Source organism: Caretta caretta, chromosome 9, assembly GCF_965140235.1.
Source record: "Caretta caretta isolate rCarCar2 chromosome 9, rCarCar1.hap1, whole genome shotgun sequence".
Classification (NCBI taxonomy): Eukaryota; Metazoa; Chordata; order Testudines; family Cheloniidae; genus Caretta; species Caretta caretta.
Genome location: NC_134214.1, coordinates 39,621,980 through 39,638,028, shown reverse-complemented (window position 1 = coordinate 39,638,028; position 16,049 = coordinate 39,621,980). Strand labels below are relative to the sequence as shown.

Sequence of the window (16,049 nt, the reverse complement as noted above, 5' to 3'; positions counted from 1 at the left end):
AATCTACTTTTAAAAATTAAGATATTTAGCAAAAATAATAAAATGTAATAAGATTTCATTAAGGAGGCCATTTCCTGGGGCCAGGCAGGAAATTCAGCTGAAGATGGTGGTAACTCTTCAATTGATTTAATTGGTAAAACAATTGACTTTGACTGCTGTTTTTAGGTACGGTTCAACTTGTATTTAATAGTTCTTGAGGGAGGTGGATAAGTGGAGCTTAGTTTTATATTATCTTGGGTACTTGTAGGCAGATGTGATTAGCACTTGAGGAGAGATACTACCCCTGAGTACTAGGGCAGAGTTGATGTCCTTGTTCACAACTACAGGTTGAATTGGTAGTTGAAAGTGCTGTTGGTACGTAAACTGAATGTGTCATTCCTATTCCACGGTAATTTTACTTTATTCATAGTACTTCTTGGTAGAGAAGCTTCCTTGGTTAGTTCTATTGCTGGAATAAATGAAGTTCTGCTGGTTTGCAGTGCTCAGCATACTTTCTGCTGTGGGCGTTAAGTATGTTTTGGCCCCATTCACACAAGTATTTGAACAGAATTCAGCATGGCTGAGGATGGCATGGGTCATGAGGGCAATTTGTGACCCATCTGGAGTCAAACAGACGCCCACTTACTGGTACCTACAGTGTCAGACTGAACTTACCCCCAATTGCTGGTAAGTCTCTAGGCCTTTAGTCTGTTTGATATATCTCATTGTAAGCATCCTGTTTGTGACCCAGCTCTCTGACAGTCTTCTCTGATTGGCCCCACATGAAGCATTTTCACATGTTCTCTCCTCCTCCTAACTCAACAAGCTGGCTCCTCTCTCTGCAGGGAGCAAGTCTGACTGTTGTGAACTCCCATTAGGTCCCTTTCATCCCTATCCCTCTTCTTAGCTTGCAGCATCCTCAAAGCCTTGTGTGCTGTCCTGCTTCTTTTTTGAGGTAGCCATCACTCCAGCAAACTCCAGAGCACCATTTCCTTGCCACTTCCTCACTCCAGTAGCTTGGTTTAAGCAAAGATAATTTTCCTAGCCTGTCATTTTGACCATGTTACTGCTTTGCATCCCCCTGCTGGCTCCCCCTTCTCAGTCGCATCGTACAAAACTACTTGTCTTCACTTTCAAGGCCCTTTACAATTTACCTCCATCCTACTTCTTGTCTGCCATTCACAGTTGAGATGTCACTGCTCACCACCTCCAGTTGGCCCAGTGTGCCAGCCTCCATCATGCACTGCTTACATTTTCAAACAATCACCAATCTGTTTCTTCCATGCTGCCTCTCAGTCTGGGGAGGAACTCCCTGTAAACATCCATGAAACTACTTAATTATCATCCTTAAAACGTTCTCCTTTTCCGTGATGCCTACAAAAAACTTGACGTTAGTTAGAGACCACTGCCTGTCATGCTGACTAGTATTGTTTCCTTGTACTCCCCATCTGTCTTTATCCATCTGAGGGTCTCCTGATTTATACTTATACTGTAAATTTGGGGTAGGGGCTGTCTTTTTATTCTGTGTCTGCACATTGCCTAAAACAATGGGGTCATGGTGTACGATTAAGGCTATGAGGCATTACAGTAATACAAATAATCTTATGACGAACATGTTATGTTTAAATAAAAGTATCATATTCTGTTACTAGTTCAGAGCAGCACATATTCTCAGGGATTATCTATCTTCATCTGCAAATCCTGGGCTACATCTGCATATAAAAAACCAGAACCAATTTAATTGAATATCTACACTACATACACTGCCTCTTTCAAATTTAAAATACCTCTTGTCCCTTATCTAAATGAAGCATTCGAGATTGACTGCTTTTTCCACATCACTAGGAAAGAATTTCAATCTGAGTTAATCAAATCTCCTTTTCTGCATGATAACAGTAAATTGCAATCTCTGTTCAGTAAATTCAGATCCAGCCTCTGCTATAGAAATTTTGAAACTTTTAAAAATACGTATATTCCACATGTATAAGTTACCTTTGATTTTTATTTCTTAACATTTATCCTTAGTCTCGAAGAGAGAAATAATGCTTTTTCTTCAGTTTAGTTTCTTTTTGCATTGAATATCTTTTTTGGGTGGGGGGAGGGGAGATGGCACATCTCATTTTAATTTGAGCTCTTTGAGGTAAACAGATACAATGTCACTATTCAAAAATTGCTATTTACCAACAGTTACCCCTCAGTGCTATTTGAGATGCCAGCGTGAAAGCCAAAGTAAAAAAGAAAAATATGGTATGTCAGTTACCTCTGAGTAATAAATATTTTAATGACAACCACTTAATTTGAATGCTTGGTGCTTTTATTTCACATTATAAGGCTGTCTCCAGCCTAGCACTTCCACTGGTAGCAGGCCCAGTTCAGGCTGCAGACATTCTGAGTGTTGCTGCTACTTTTGGCAGCAACATTTGTTCTTTTTTACTTTAGGTAGTGCTCAGTGATGTGAGAAGTGCAGTATGGAACAATCAAAAGTGGACATTAGGAACATACAGTATAAAAAGACTTCACCCTAGTTTGTTTGGTTTTACTTATACTGTACTTGAGGCATTGGTGGTGACTGAGTTCCCAAAAGACATAATTTTCCCCAGTGAACGTTCTGAGGTTATGTCTACACTCAAAACCTGCACGATCAAGTCTCAGAGCCTGGGTCTGCAGACTTGGGCCCATGCTACGGTTCTACCAGTTGTGTAGATATTCTGGCTCAGTCTCTGAAACCCACCTGTTCCCAGAGCTTCAGAGCCCGAGTCTGAATATCCATACAGCTGTTTTTAACACCGTAGCTTGGACCAGAGCCTGTAGACTCAGGCTTCGAGACTCGCTGTCACAAGTTTTGAAATGTGGTATAGACGTACCCTCAAAATTTTGAAAGCTGAAAGTAAAAACAAAAAATGAATGCCCAACATAAATATCCTTTTCTATCAGTATATTGATTACCTGAGACAGAACAAATAGGTGCAATAATTTTTTGTTAATTATTTCTTCAAATATATTTGTCCTTCTCTAAAGTTGGGACTACCTGACTCTCTCTCCATAATACTCACAGTCTACGGTGAGGGGCTTTGAAATCAATGTATCCAAAGCAACGTGCGAGAGCGAAGTGTTATTAAGTAATGTCTTGCAAAACTCCTTTGTCTTTCTTTTTTCTTCTTCGCTATGGCAGGTTTGTGGACCAGAGCAGTAGAGAAGTTGATTACAAATCTCATTTAGACAAGGGCTGGGTTTTTGTAAGATTTCCAGTACTTCCTAGCAATTACTAGAGTTCCAGATATCCTCATGAAACTGCCAAATGCAATGAAAATGAAACCTCTCCTAACCTGAACAGAGCTGCAATTTAGTGTAAGGAATAGGAGAAGTTAGTTCATTATCTGACAGAGTTCTCACATCCTGGTTTATATGTATAAAAATATTTCTTGTAAAACAATGTTTCCCTGATACCATATGTCACCACTGAGGGAAACTCCACCTGTGTTTTCTCTCAGTGGTCCAGCAAGCACTCCTACTTTCAGGCTTCCAGCTCCCCAGCCGTTGCCTTTTTCGGGCAGAGACCACATCTCACTCCCTTCTGATTGGTATGTCCCGGCTGCACAGTTCCCTGCCTACGCTGTGTTAATCCCAGCAAAGACAGCCTGCCTAAATAGACCTGTCTGCTCTCTCAACTGTTACAGGTGTAATTGCTACAGTTATAAGGGATCTCACAATACTTCTTTTTCCAGCCTACTTTATTCTTAAGGTAAAAAAGCATTAAAGAAAACATGGTAAAAACACTAAAAGAACCTACGGCATGCTAATAAGCTTACCAAACGTCACCCCAACTTTAACATAGGTTCTGGCAGGATAAATTCTTCAGCACCCCACCCTAGGGGAGTCCTTGTGATTACCAGTCCATCACAGCTTCAGCTCAGAACAAAGCACACTCATGACATGTTTAGTTCTCCCTTCATACAGTTCAGGCATCTTTGATCTGGAATTACCAGAAGCAGGTAATTGGTACACAATGGGTCTCTCTCCCAGGGCCGTCCCTAACCATATGCAAAATATGCAGCTGCGTAGGGCACCAGGAAATTTGGGGCACCAAATTTCCTGGTGCCCTGCGCAGCTGCGTGCTGCTCCAGCACCCTGCCCTACCTCTTCCCCATGGCCCCCGCACCTGCACCAACCCAGCCCCGCCACCACTCCCCTGAGAACTGCAGCAGGGCTGGGCCTGTACTCACCGGCGGCGGGAAGTGCAGCAACCCAACCCCAGCTGCGCCGCCAGTGAGTGGTGGGGGGCTGCATAGGGCTCCAGAATAGCTAGGGACGGCACTGCTCTCTCCCCAGGGCGTTTCTTCAAAAGGTTGGCTTTAAAGTGGATCATTTGCATTTCCCAGGTATTTCCTAGAAAATCCACTTCACAGGTACTGTTCCAAAAAAGTTTATTGAAGTTTCAATATCTTCCAGAGATTGCATTAGTCAGTCTCCTAAGAGAAGGTGTATACATACAATTCCACAATAACACATACACAATTGCATTTCTAATACAATGGACCCCAAGATGTTAAACTTAATTCAATGAAGTTTAACCTAATTCAATAAAGTTCATTAATGATATTTCAGGATATTGTCACTGTCACACTCTTGATGATTTTTAAAGAGAAAAATCTTCTAAATTAAGCTTGAGCATTTTGTACTTAAGGAAGCCTGATCATAGTGCATTTTGAAAAACTCTTACGCTAGTATATTTTAGAACTTAAGCTAGTGTTGGCTGCAGTTCAGTGAAAACCAGAAGCTTTATTGTTACTGTCCACTCAGCCATGCAAGGGTCAAGAGAAGAGGTGTCAGCAGGATTGTCTGAATTGCAGTGTTTTCTTGTAGGCTCTGGAGACAAGTGCCAGCGGTATAAATGCATGGGTGTTGCTTCCTCCGCATGTCACTCGGGCAAGAACTGACCAACAGATGAGCAAGCATTAAGTTACTCCTCCAAGCAGCACACAGGATCTCCATTTTCCTTCCCAGCCAGTTCTTCCTGCTCCTTTACTGTAGAATCAGGCAGAGAGGTGGTTGTTCTGTGGTGCATTTTAAGGGTAGTAGAGCAGGAATTTGAATCGATTTAATTTGGTTTTTAGGTTTGTCATTCTCACATGTAAGTTCCTGGTCTCAGGAAATGCATAAGATGCCTTGCTGCGTGTCCCCCATGCCTCCAGCATAAGCAGCACCTGTGGTTTTGTCTTTGGAACCAGATTACCTCACCTCTTCAGTGTCTAAGTGGTTTCTATGTAACTAATGACTGGACAGTGGGTATTGTGATATTCCTTGTCTCCCTGACTGGCTAGTCTTGAGCAGTTCAATTTAGGAAACTATTAGACAAGTCCCAGACAGTGTCCTGTTTCAATTCTTTGCCCTTCTGATTATATTAAAATCAGTTACTTTAATAATCTTGCATGATGGGGATGTTGCTAACATATACAGAACTGATGTGATAAACTATCTGGAATGAATCATTAAGCATAGTTTAATCCCATACTCATAAAACTAATAGGAACCTTTACTAAAGAGGATCATTTACTAGACATGTAACATAAATGGGCAGAAAAGCTAGCCGAGTCTGAATTCAGTGTCTGAAGAGTATTGAAACATGAGGTGCTCCGCTCACCACAGGAGCGCCTCCTTGTGGCCATATCTGAGAATTAGCTCTGCTCGTCTGATGCCCCCTTCTGCAGTTGCTCACTCCACCTCTGTCTCTATATCTTGCAGTCTCAAGACTCAAATGCTCCCGCTTTGTGGCTTGGCCCCCGGCTGGGTCACTGTAGTCCACCCCTTCCAGGGCATGAAACGCTCTTGGGATCCACTGTCCAGTGCTGTCTTCCCTCTCATTGCCCCTTAATGGTGCCTCTGCTCAGTGGCTGGTGGGGACCCAGGCGTGCCCTTGACACTGGGTTCCAGCCCAGGGATGCTACAAGCAGTCAAGGTCTGCACAGTCCTGAACCGTACTGCTGTATCCTTAGGCTGCTCCTATATTGCCTTCTCTCACCCTGAGAGTGACTGCAGCCCATCTCTCTCTGCAGTCCCCATCAGCTCTCAGCTACTGGGATTTATTCAGGTCCTTCCAGTCCAGCTGAACCTTATATCTAATTAGTTCTTGCCCCCTTGCTGCTCCTCCAGGTACAGTGTAGGTGGATAACTAGCCTGCCTAGCCGCCTTAACCCCTTCAGGCCTTGTGTGGGATGGACACCCTATCACAACTAGATTTATTTTTTTTAGTCAGGATATCTGACTGTATAAGAAAAACAACCCGGAAGAAGGTATATGTCCTGAAATTTGCAATTTTAAGATATTGCCTTCAGTAGCAGGCAGTGCTATAACCAAGCGTGAATAATTAAACAGTAACCATATAGCTGACCAAGCTAATACTCTGATTGGATGACTCCACAAAGAGTTGCAGAGTTGCGTATGCACAATCTGTTTTGCTCCATCAGTGCATCTACTGTAGCAGCAGGAAGAAAATGTACTTCAGAAGGCCCTTCAGACTTTATTTAGCTTATCATTCTTCTATTCTGTAATACAGCCCAAATTATTTATGGAAAAGAAATGGAAATAAGATCCTCTTCCATAACCATGTCAAGATAATAGCAACATTGTCTCCATTTTGTTGGTCAAGAAGTTTATGCCATTATTAAAGATTTTTTTAACATTATTTCATTTCATGTTTGAAAAGAGAAACAGAAAATGTGAAGGCCTTTTCCCTTCTTGTTGTATAAAGCAGCCCCACTTCTAAAGCATTTATTCCTTCTTAGGCATGGAAAATTCAGGGTAGAACAGAAGTAAACAAAACATCAGTCAATACCAGGACTCCATGTGGTATGTACAATGCTGCATTTAGGAGCAGAAGATTCAAATAATTATTTTCACTGTCTTTTACAAAGAAACAAACAGTTATAGAAAAGATCATGGGCAGAAATTTAGGGAAAACAAATTACCTGCACTCCCTCACTTTGGAAGGGAACATGAGTATTAATCTCTTGCTGTGATTTTTCACTGGTGTGGTCAAGTGAGAGGTGCAGTGCCTGAGTGGTTAAAGCGCTTGTTAGGCAAGAGTTAAAAACTTAGTTAGCAGCTGAGTCAGAAACAGAAACACCAGAGGCCCAAGGACACTGGTAGCTGTAAACCACTTGATAAACTTATATGGTCAAATGTCCGCCCTGTAACTCAGCTCTTAGAACAGAACAAACCTTCCCTTCACAGCCCTCTGGATATTTGTAAACACTCACCCCCACCCCACCCCTTCGCCTTAAGATAGTCATGGATAATTGATGTAATCAAAATAGTTTTGATGCATATGTTCTGCTCCTGTCACTGTCATGTTAAGTGCATTCTCTGTCTCTGAAACAATGTTTGTCTCTGTAAGAACAAGATACATGCAAATGAAGTGATGAGAGAGGTATATAATTGGTCACTGTAACCCCACACTTTTGAAGCTATTTATCAGTCTTCCTGGTACCGTGAATAAAACCCCCTTCAGTATTGTCTTCAGTGCCTGCCTGATTCTTGGGGAAAAGAATCTCCTTACTTCACACGCTCAACTACAGTCCTGAAGGTTGTGGATTTGAGTGTCGCGCTCTCTCACTCAGAAATGCCATCTCCAATTCACCTAACTGCAAAACGGATACCTGATCCATCGGGTTAGGGCAGTCAGATGTGATGCTGGCCACATTACTCCCTTGTGTACCATTGGCTGTGAAATTGATGTGTTTTAACTGCGTCGGTCCTGTGAGTCATTGGCTTGTGGGTACTTTGATAGTCAAGGGTCAATTTAGTTCAATGCACGCACATTTTTTCAGGAATTTTAACTTTTATCTTGTTAAAACATGGAATATTGTATGAAAAGTGCTTGCTATTTTGTGAAAAATTTCTTCGATATAATGTTCAGAAAAATATTTGGCTGTGTACAGGTTCAAATATATACTGTTTACTGTGTTTAGAAAGCTAGATACAGTTTAAAATTGCATACTGTTATTTACCCCAAATATGTTACATTTTTGAAACATGTCACTGTGAATTATTACCATTAAACTTAAAAGCCCTGTGGATACTGTATTGGATCCACAAAAAATCACAGAGACCTGTCCTGACCAATAGTTCTGTTAATTTGCTCCATCCAGTTCTGAGATGTTAAAGTATAAAACTTAGGTAAAAGGACCAATTAATCAATCAGGATTCTACTCACTTATCTACGTGGGCAACGTTAGGTAAGTATGGATTGATCCATTCTAAAAATTTTCCATGTGGTTAGACAGTCAGTTTCCAGTATCTCAAACATTATGCCCTAAGCATTTATTTATTTATTTAGTCAGATAATTTATAGTGTAAAAACACTTGTTGTTTGAAGATATGTCAGACCGAAATCCGCTTTTGGTGAGCATGTGCCTCCTACATGTGAGTTTGGCTTCTTTTGGATAGCAGAGTCTGGTGGGACTGGGCATGTGCCTTGTGTTCCCCCGCCCTGTTCTCCAGTGCCAGGGCATAAAAGGCAGAGAGGACCTATCTGTTCTCTCTTTGTACCTTTGGCAGCAAGATGGAACCCAACAAGTGTCGGACTTGCTGCTACTCTTCTTAGAGACTACAGTCAGATTTTTCAACTACTCTCAACTTAAGAAACTTAAGAAAAGTTAATCTTCACACTTCCATTTCCTTAAATTGTCCATAACCCAAAAAGCAGCAAGCATTGGTCACTTCTTCCTCCATATTTGCCCTAGTAAGTGAAGGGAGGTGCTTTGTGCCAAAAGCTACACTTCACGGTGGACTCAAACTGTTGGGCAAACCTGCCCGTCTTGTGACGGACTGATTCATATCAAAGGTGGACATATTACCTTTCTTGGCTAGGGGAGAATTGCATCCCAGGTAGGTGCTCTGTGTGAAAATCCTTCTCTAGGTTCCGCAAATCCAGGGATGCTCAGCTCAAGTTATGTCTGCTAGAGCAGTTCACATGGTTCACTTTGGCCTCTGATGTGATGGTATACACAAGAGTGTAGCTGGAAAAGTCACCATTGGCCAGCGCTTTCTTGAGCATATGCCATGCTCTGGGATCAGAAAGTGAAAGGAAGACAAAGAGGATACCTGCAAAGCCAGCACTGGTGTATTGATGCTTGTGGCCCTTGGCATCAGTGAAATCCTTACTGTGATGAACCAGGGTACAGTCCAGACTAATGAGCAGCTATGTCACCCCTACCCTGCAGTCTTGGGTGCCTTACAATGTCTTGCTGAAGTAGCTTCCACCTGGGCTGGTCACAAATAGCCTTCCAGTATGCAATCCACACTCTGAATGTCTGTGTCTAACTGCAGCCTTCCAGCCACACTTGGTTTACAGTCTGCTTCTCACCAGCCATTATCATATTGCAGGGTGACCCCAACACAGTCTTAGATTTTCCCCCAGAAATGTAAGTCCTGTACTGCACAGCCCTCTTCTGGACAACACAAGTTACATCAGGTCCATTATTTCTTTCAAAAAATAACGTACACACAACTTGTCATCCCAAATGAAATTTCTCAGACATTTCAATTTAAACACACTGGATTAGAGAAAACAATAAAAAAGTTTAACTACAAAGAGAGATTTTAAGTGAGTACAGGTAATGTGGCATAAAGGTCACAAATTGTTACAAGAAAAATAAAGATAAGATGTTTACTAATACCTAACTTAACAAACTGTATCAGATTCGAGCAAAGTTTCTCATTGTATGCTTATGGGCCACATCCACCTTAATTGAATTGGTTTAGTTAGCTTTGACTCCCAACTTGGTAAGGTAACTCCCATCTTTTCATGTGCTGTATATTTATACCTGCCTACTTTTTTTCACTTCGTGCATCTGATGAAGTGGGTTATAGCCCACAAAAGCTTATGCCCAAATAAATTTGTTAGTCTCGAAAGTGCCGCAAGGACTCTTCATTTGTTTTTGTTTTTTTATGAAATCCTAACGTAGAGCAGGAAGACGCCCACTGGAAGGATCTAGTCAGCTAAATGAAAGCGGTTCTCAATATGGGCAACCCAGCAGGGACTTGACCTAGGGCAGGTACCAGAGCCAAAGATCCTGGACTACTTATAGCACTTGAAACAGCTGTCCTTCCATTCAGTTCAGTTAAGGCCTGCTTTTCATCAGTCTCTGCTTGTCATCCACCTGTGCAGTTGTGTTTGATCTCTTCTCACCCAGCAATAGTGAGGTTTCTCTAGGGTCTCTTACTTACCCAGTGGTCAGAGAACTTACTTCTGTCTAGTACCTCAGTTTAGTCCTCTTCACAGAGCTTCCCTCTGACCCTCTTTTGGAATGTGTTCTGTCTCCTCTCACTCTGAAGATTCTCTTTCTAGTTGCTATAACTTAAACCAGAGAGGTTCAGGTGCTTGTAACTGAACCTTCCAGAGTGATAAGGTGGTGCTGAAATATCATCCAAAATTCATCGGCAGGTGGTTTTAGAATTTCATGTCCATCAGTCAAGCTACTGTCTTCTTTTCTAAGCCACACTTTGCACCAGGAGAGAGGGTATTGCACGCTCTGGGTGTTTCCAGGACCTTGTTTATTACATCAGCAGAACAAAACAGTTCAGATTATCCCCCTGGTTGTATCCGGTGTGACAGAGTCGGACCAGATGGCTACAGGAGCGTGATAGAAGGCAGATATATTAGCCCCAGGTTAAGTAGGTCCCTTTTCCCTGGGTAAGGTAACAGGGAAGTTTCCAGAACAACCAGGAACCTTCTGGAAATAACTAAGACAGGCTGATTAGAACACCTGCAGCCAATCAAGAAGCTTCTAGAGTCAATTAAGGCAGGCTAATCAGGGCACCTGGGTTTAAAAAGGAGCTCGTTTCAGTTTGTGGTGCGTGCGTGAGGAGCTGGGAGCAAGAGGCGCTAGGAGCTGAGAGTGAGAACGCGGACTGTTGGAGGACTGAGGAGTACAAGCATTATCAGACACCAGGAGTAAGGTCCTATGGTGAGGATAAAGAAGGTGTTGGGAGGAGGCCATGGGGAAGTGGCCCAGGGAATTGGAGCTGTCGCACAGCTGTTCCAGGAAGCACTCTAGACAGCTGCATTCCACAGGGCCCTGGGCTGGAACCCGAAGTAGAGGGCGGGCCTGGCTTCCCCCCAAAGCTCCCAACTCCTGGTCAGACACAGGAGAAGTTGACCTGGACTGTGGGTTCACGAAAACAGCCAAACTGAGGGCTGCCATGAATCTCCGAGGCGAGCAAATCCGCCAATAAGCGCAAGACCCACCGAGGTAGAGGAGGAACTTTGTCACACTGGCAGTAGAGCTTGGTTTTCTTTTTTTTAAATGGTCAGGCCATCTGGTCACAGATGTGATTGAAATGGAGAGCACAGTGTATCTCACTGTGTAACCAGTTAGCTGGTATACTTCTCCCACTAAACGTTACAGCTCACTCCACCAGAACACAAGCCCCATCGTCTGCCTGCTTCAGAAATGTACTAATATCAGCAATCTATGAAGCAGCACGATGGAGCAACCCACTATGCCTTTGAGATAGCTGCCTGGTCAGATGTTAAGTTCAGGAGAGCTATACAGCAATCTCTGTTTAACTGATGTGGCAAAGGCTCCTCATCCCACCCTCTGGAGATGATACTGCTCGCTCGTCACTACAATGGGATCCACGCTTACATGTACTCTAAGACGAAAGAATGGTTACTTTGCTCTACAGTAACTGGTTCTTTGAGTTGGTGTCCAAGTGCATCCTACAATCCACTCACCATCCTTGCTTTTCAGAGACCTCAGCAACACTGACTTTGAATTTTGAGGGTTCTGAGGGAGGGCCAAAGCCTGCCCACTCTTTAAGCCCTTGCATGGGAGTATGAGGCGGCACAGGGCATATGCACAGCCCCGACAGATGCTTCTGTTCAAAAGATTCCAATCTTGCATATGAGGCGCATGCACACATACGGTGGGATCCACACTGATTACAGCATCTCAAAGAGCCACAATTACTGTAAAGTAACTAACTGTCCTTTGTTCTTCTTGCAATACAGTGGTGAGTTCAGGACAGAGGGGCATTGAATATAGTTCACTTTAACATTAGCATTTGTAACTGTGTTTGTTTATCAGAATTTATGCCCTGTTCCTGCAGAGTGCCAGTTCTTCAGTGCCTTCATTGAATATATTCCACAGGAAAACACTAGTGTATTTATCTATGGCCATAAGCCACATATTATAACAGCATTTTAAAAAAAATATATCTGTTTCCTGGTTGTGGCTCTCATAGTAATGAAAATGAAAAGGCTAATCCTCCAAATGTGGTGGTCAGTGACCTTTTACAATTTCTGTAAAACTTTCTTCTGGTACCACCCCTGCCATTTTTCTTACCCTCTCACGCTGCTTCTGTCACTGAAGCACGTAGTTAGTCAAATAACTAATAATCTACAGCATCCTACATAGAGGGTCTTCATTCAGTGGGCAGTATGGGACACTAATAGAGTACATTGGTCAGTACTCTCCAGAATCAAACTTACTGTCTGAATTAGGTCATATAAAGCTGAGATTGCTCCCAGACTTTGGTCTTTTGTATGCCACCAAATAACTCTCACTAGGCTGAGGAAGCAATTAATTTCTCTAACAAGATGAACCAGGAGCTAATTGCTAAAACAGGATTTTTAATTATCTGTCTTTAGGGAGTGAGATAATATTTCCTTTGGAAAATAAGGAGACATAATTCAAATCCATTTAGAGATCATAAAGGGTCTGAGCTTTTCATCTCAAAGTATGTCTGCTATGTTTTAATATATACAAGAAAGCACCTTTTCAAAGATAACTGGAAGTGACGATGTTGGGTGACTAGATTTATTTCTCTGGATTACAGGAGGATATGAGACTTCAGTCTGATATTTTTAAAGAGAAGTCAAGGTTGATGGATGGCTAAAAAAAGCATCTGCAGTTCCTTGTCTTTACTTAAAAATACCGTGCAAAAGTCACAGCTTGTTTTAAACTGCTTACTCCCTCTGCGTTGGACTGCTCAGTGGAGTTGCTTAAATAAAAGAGAGAGAGCTTTTCACCTGAAGGCTACTAGCTCAATCTACCCAGGGACCTGAATCTGCAATCCGATCTATGCAGGCAGACCCCTGCACTCATGTGGAGCCTAAACTGAATTAAATAAAAAACTATTTACAATTGTAATCTGTGTTAAGATCACAACTAATTATAATCTATTAAAATCATGCAAATTAAATAAAAAGTAAAACTAATTGGTACATATTTGCTGACAGGTTTTAAAGAAATTTCCCACCAGTTCAGCGGTTTGAGTCACTGGCTAACCACCTGGAATCAGTGTTAGTTGAAGTGAAACCAGTTTTGCTAGTAATCTGTTCTGCAGGTGTAGAGAATATTTTCTTCATTTCAGTTTATTCCACTGGTTCAGTTCATTCAAAACTAAGAAATCTGTTAGGCATTGAAAAGGCAGGAAAGCTTACTTTTCTCTTTCAGTCTCTGAATAGAAATTAGGTGTGGGAGGATGAGATCTACTAGTTCCAAAATCCTGAAGGACAGCGGGACCAGAAACAATCAGTTCAGTTAACCAACTGCACATAATACTTCCTTTATTTAATCAGTTTTAAATGCAAAACAGGGTTTGATTAACCAGTTTAATGTCACTTCTTTAATTTAGTTTTATTTAGTAAAAATATATTAAATGTTTTTGTGCATTTTTAATTGCATTTGAATTTCCATCCAAATGGAGCTTGACACAGATCACAAGTAAAAAATTAATAATCTTGTAAATGACATGTACCATTCACCATTTTCTGACATAAAAAAGTAAAAATTAAAAATCTAAATATAAGTTAAGCTCTATAGTTTCTTAAATAAATTGGTGAAGATGTAGTATATCTTCCTGATTAGCAAAAAGAAACACCAAATTTAATGTAAAGGTTATGCTTAGTTGTGAATCAGTGTGTTTTGCCAATCAATGCAAATCAAGCTTTCTTCAGGAAAATATAAAGTACAAAAACAAAACATTAAATCATAATTTAATTCAGTGATTTTAAATCACTGATATAAATTAGTCTACTCTGTGGAGCCCCTTTGTGCTAGCAGGATTCTATATGGATGTAAAGGTTCTTTACTATGCATCAGATTGTAGGAAAAGGGTATAGGTCAGTAATGACTGAAAATAATTACTGTTTGATGGCTATTTGATTCTGCCTGTGATCTCAGTATGTATTGTAGTAGAAAGGAGTTTGTATCATGAAAACTACCCATAAAATTTAACTGACTGGTAACCCTGCTGGCATTCTCAGCAGAATGGCCAGGTCAGAGAGTTAATGGCTTTACAATTCAAGAGTCCTCTTACCTCTGGTCCCACTTAGGCAAGGTGGAAGGCATGGCAGTCTGCCCATGCCTGTTATTAATTTGTGGATTAATAGAATGTCAGTCTTCAGATCTGTGTATCGACCGCCTTTCATAGCCACTGAAAATGAGAACTTATCTAAAACTGAAACACTGTCTCTCGGAGAACAATCCTCTTGTAAATTAAAACCCTGCCTGCCAGAAGAGTGCAGCAGTCAGTGAAGGGGACAGCTTGAAGTGCATGTGCCATAATTTCAAGGCTTGGCAGAGGTGGATCCCTTAGGTAAAAACACTGGCATTTTAATTTTGCCACCATCATTTTGGATGGTATATTGTTTCAATGTCAGGAAGATGTTTAGTGTCTTTGCCTGTCAGCCTTGAGTTCCTTTATGACTTTATATTGGTTTTTAATGGCAAATTTGTAGTCAGAATATTAAAAGATATATAACTGTCACTTTTTTGAACTGTAGGTTTGTTGCTATTGAACAATTAATCTGAGGTGTCTAATATTTCAATTTGTTTAAACTACTTGGACTTTACTTTCGAATAAGTATGCCATTCAGATTCAGTCCATTCTTTGTTTGATTTTAGTATTCTGCTGATTAAATTCATTGATTACACAGATTATGCTGCAGCCTGATGGACTTTTAATAGATATGTAAAATAGCTTTGTGAATTACGGATTGTGGCACGTACATAAAATGTGGGATGAATAGAAGAAAAATGGATGAAATTCTTTGGAGATTTCTTCTGTCTGTAACTTCAGTTAACATTTTTACTATTTTCAACATTCAGAGTGCAAATTTCCAGAGGGAACTTAAAAACACATTTTTCTCTATGAGAAGAATTATTTTTTATGTTTTTGATCCAAATTTTTCCATAGTAGTAGTTATTTTTTAGGAACAAAGTAACTATTCTGTCATGTTGTTCCTCCCTCTGAAACAAATACTTGATGATAATCATGTGTCAAATGCATAAAAAAAGAGAACATCAGTCATATTTAGAAAATTTTTTGTATTTAGAAAATTGTATTTAGAAAAATTTAATCAGAAGGGATTAAAACCATTACAGAAGAATGTTCCAGTTTAATAGCTTGCTGGTTTAATTGGCAAGTGCTTGTGAGATATTGATGTGACTAAGTTAAGTAACAATATTTGAGTTTTGGGTACGTTTCATACACAAGTGGGTGCAACGCCATTTACTTCAGAAGGCCTGTATCTGCTTATAGTAGCAGGGAATTTGGTCTGTGGTCTTTAAGGCTGCTGTACTCCCACCAGTGCCAGAAGGCCTGTAGTGGTCCCTGTGTCCTGGTTACATTCATGCTCCGCTGCTGTCATCAGTGTAGCTCTCCAAGGGTAGTGCAGTGTTGGGAGAATTTAACAGAAGAAATAACAGCTGAGTCTTCTCAAAATAAGGTGCAGAGGCTGTCAAGAATTATACTAAATCCTATTTAGAGGCTGACCCACTTACCATCCTATAAACCACATGGCAGAAGTACATGGCAAGGCTAGAAAGTGGAGTACTTCTACAAAAATAGTTACAGGCTGACAAAAGCTGAAAAGTACTAATTTTGGGGGAGTCATGCCCAGTGACATGAGTTTGTCCTAAGAAAGTGAAAGTTGCTGCAGTTTAGTGAGTAAATACGGCTAAACTGTATTGTGTTTCTGTTCAAAGCTCTTTATGCAGATTAGGATAATTTATTAATCCTATATCTCTGGCCATTCATTTGTCTTCCAAAGAGGGAAATAA

General features: G+C 41.0%; 1 protein-coding gene across 1 annotated transcript in view; it reads left to right on the top strand.

The window, feature by feature from the left end:
* PXYLP1 (2-phosphoxylose phosphatase 1) overlaps nt 1-16,049 on the top strand; it is a 103,230-nt gene that overhangs the window by 70,104 nt on the left and 17,077 nt on the right. The gene's annotated exons all lie outside the window — the stretch shown is intronic.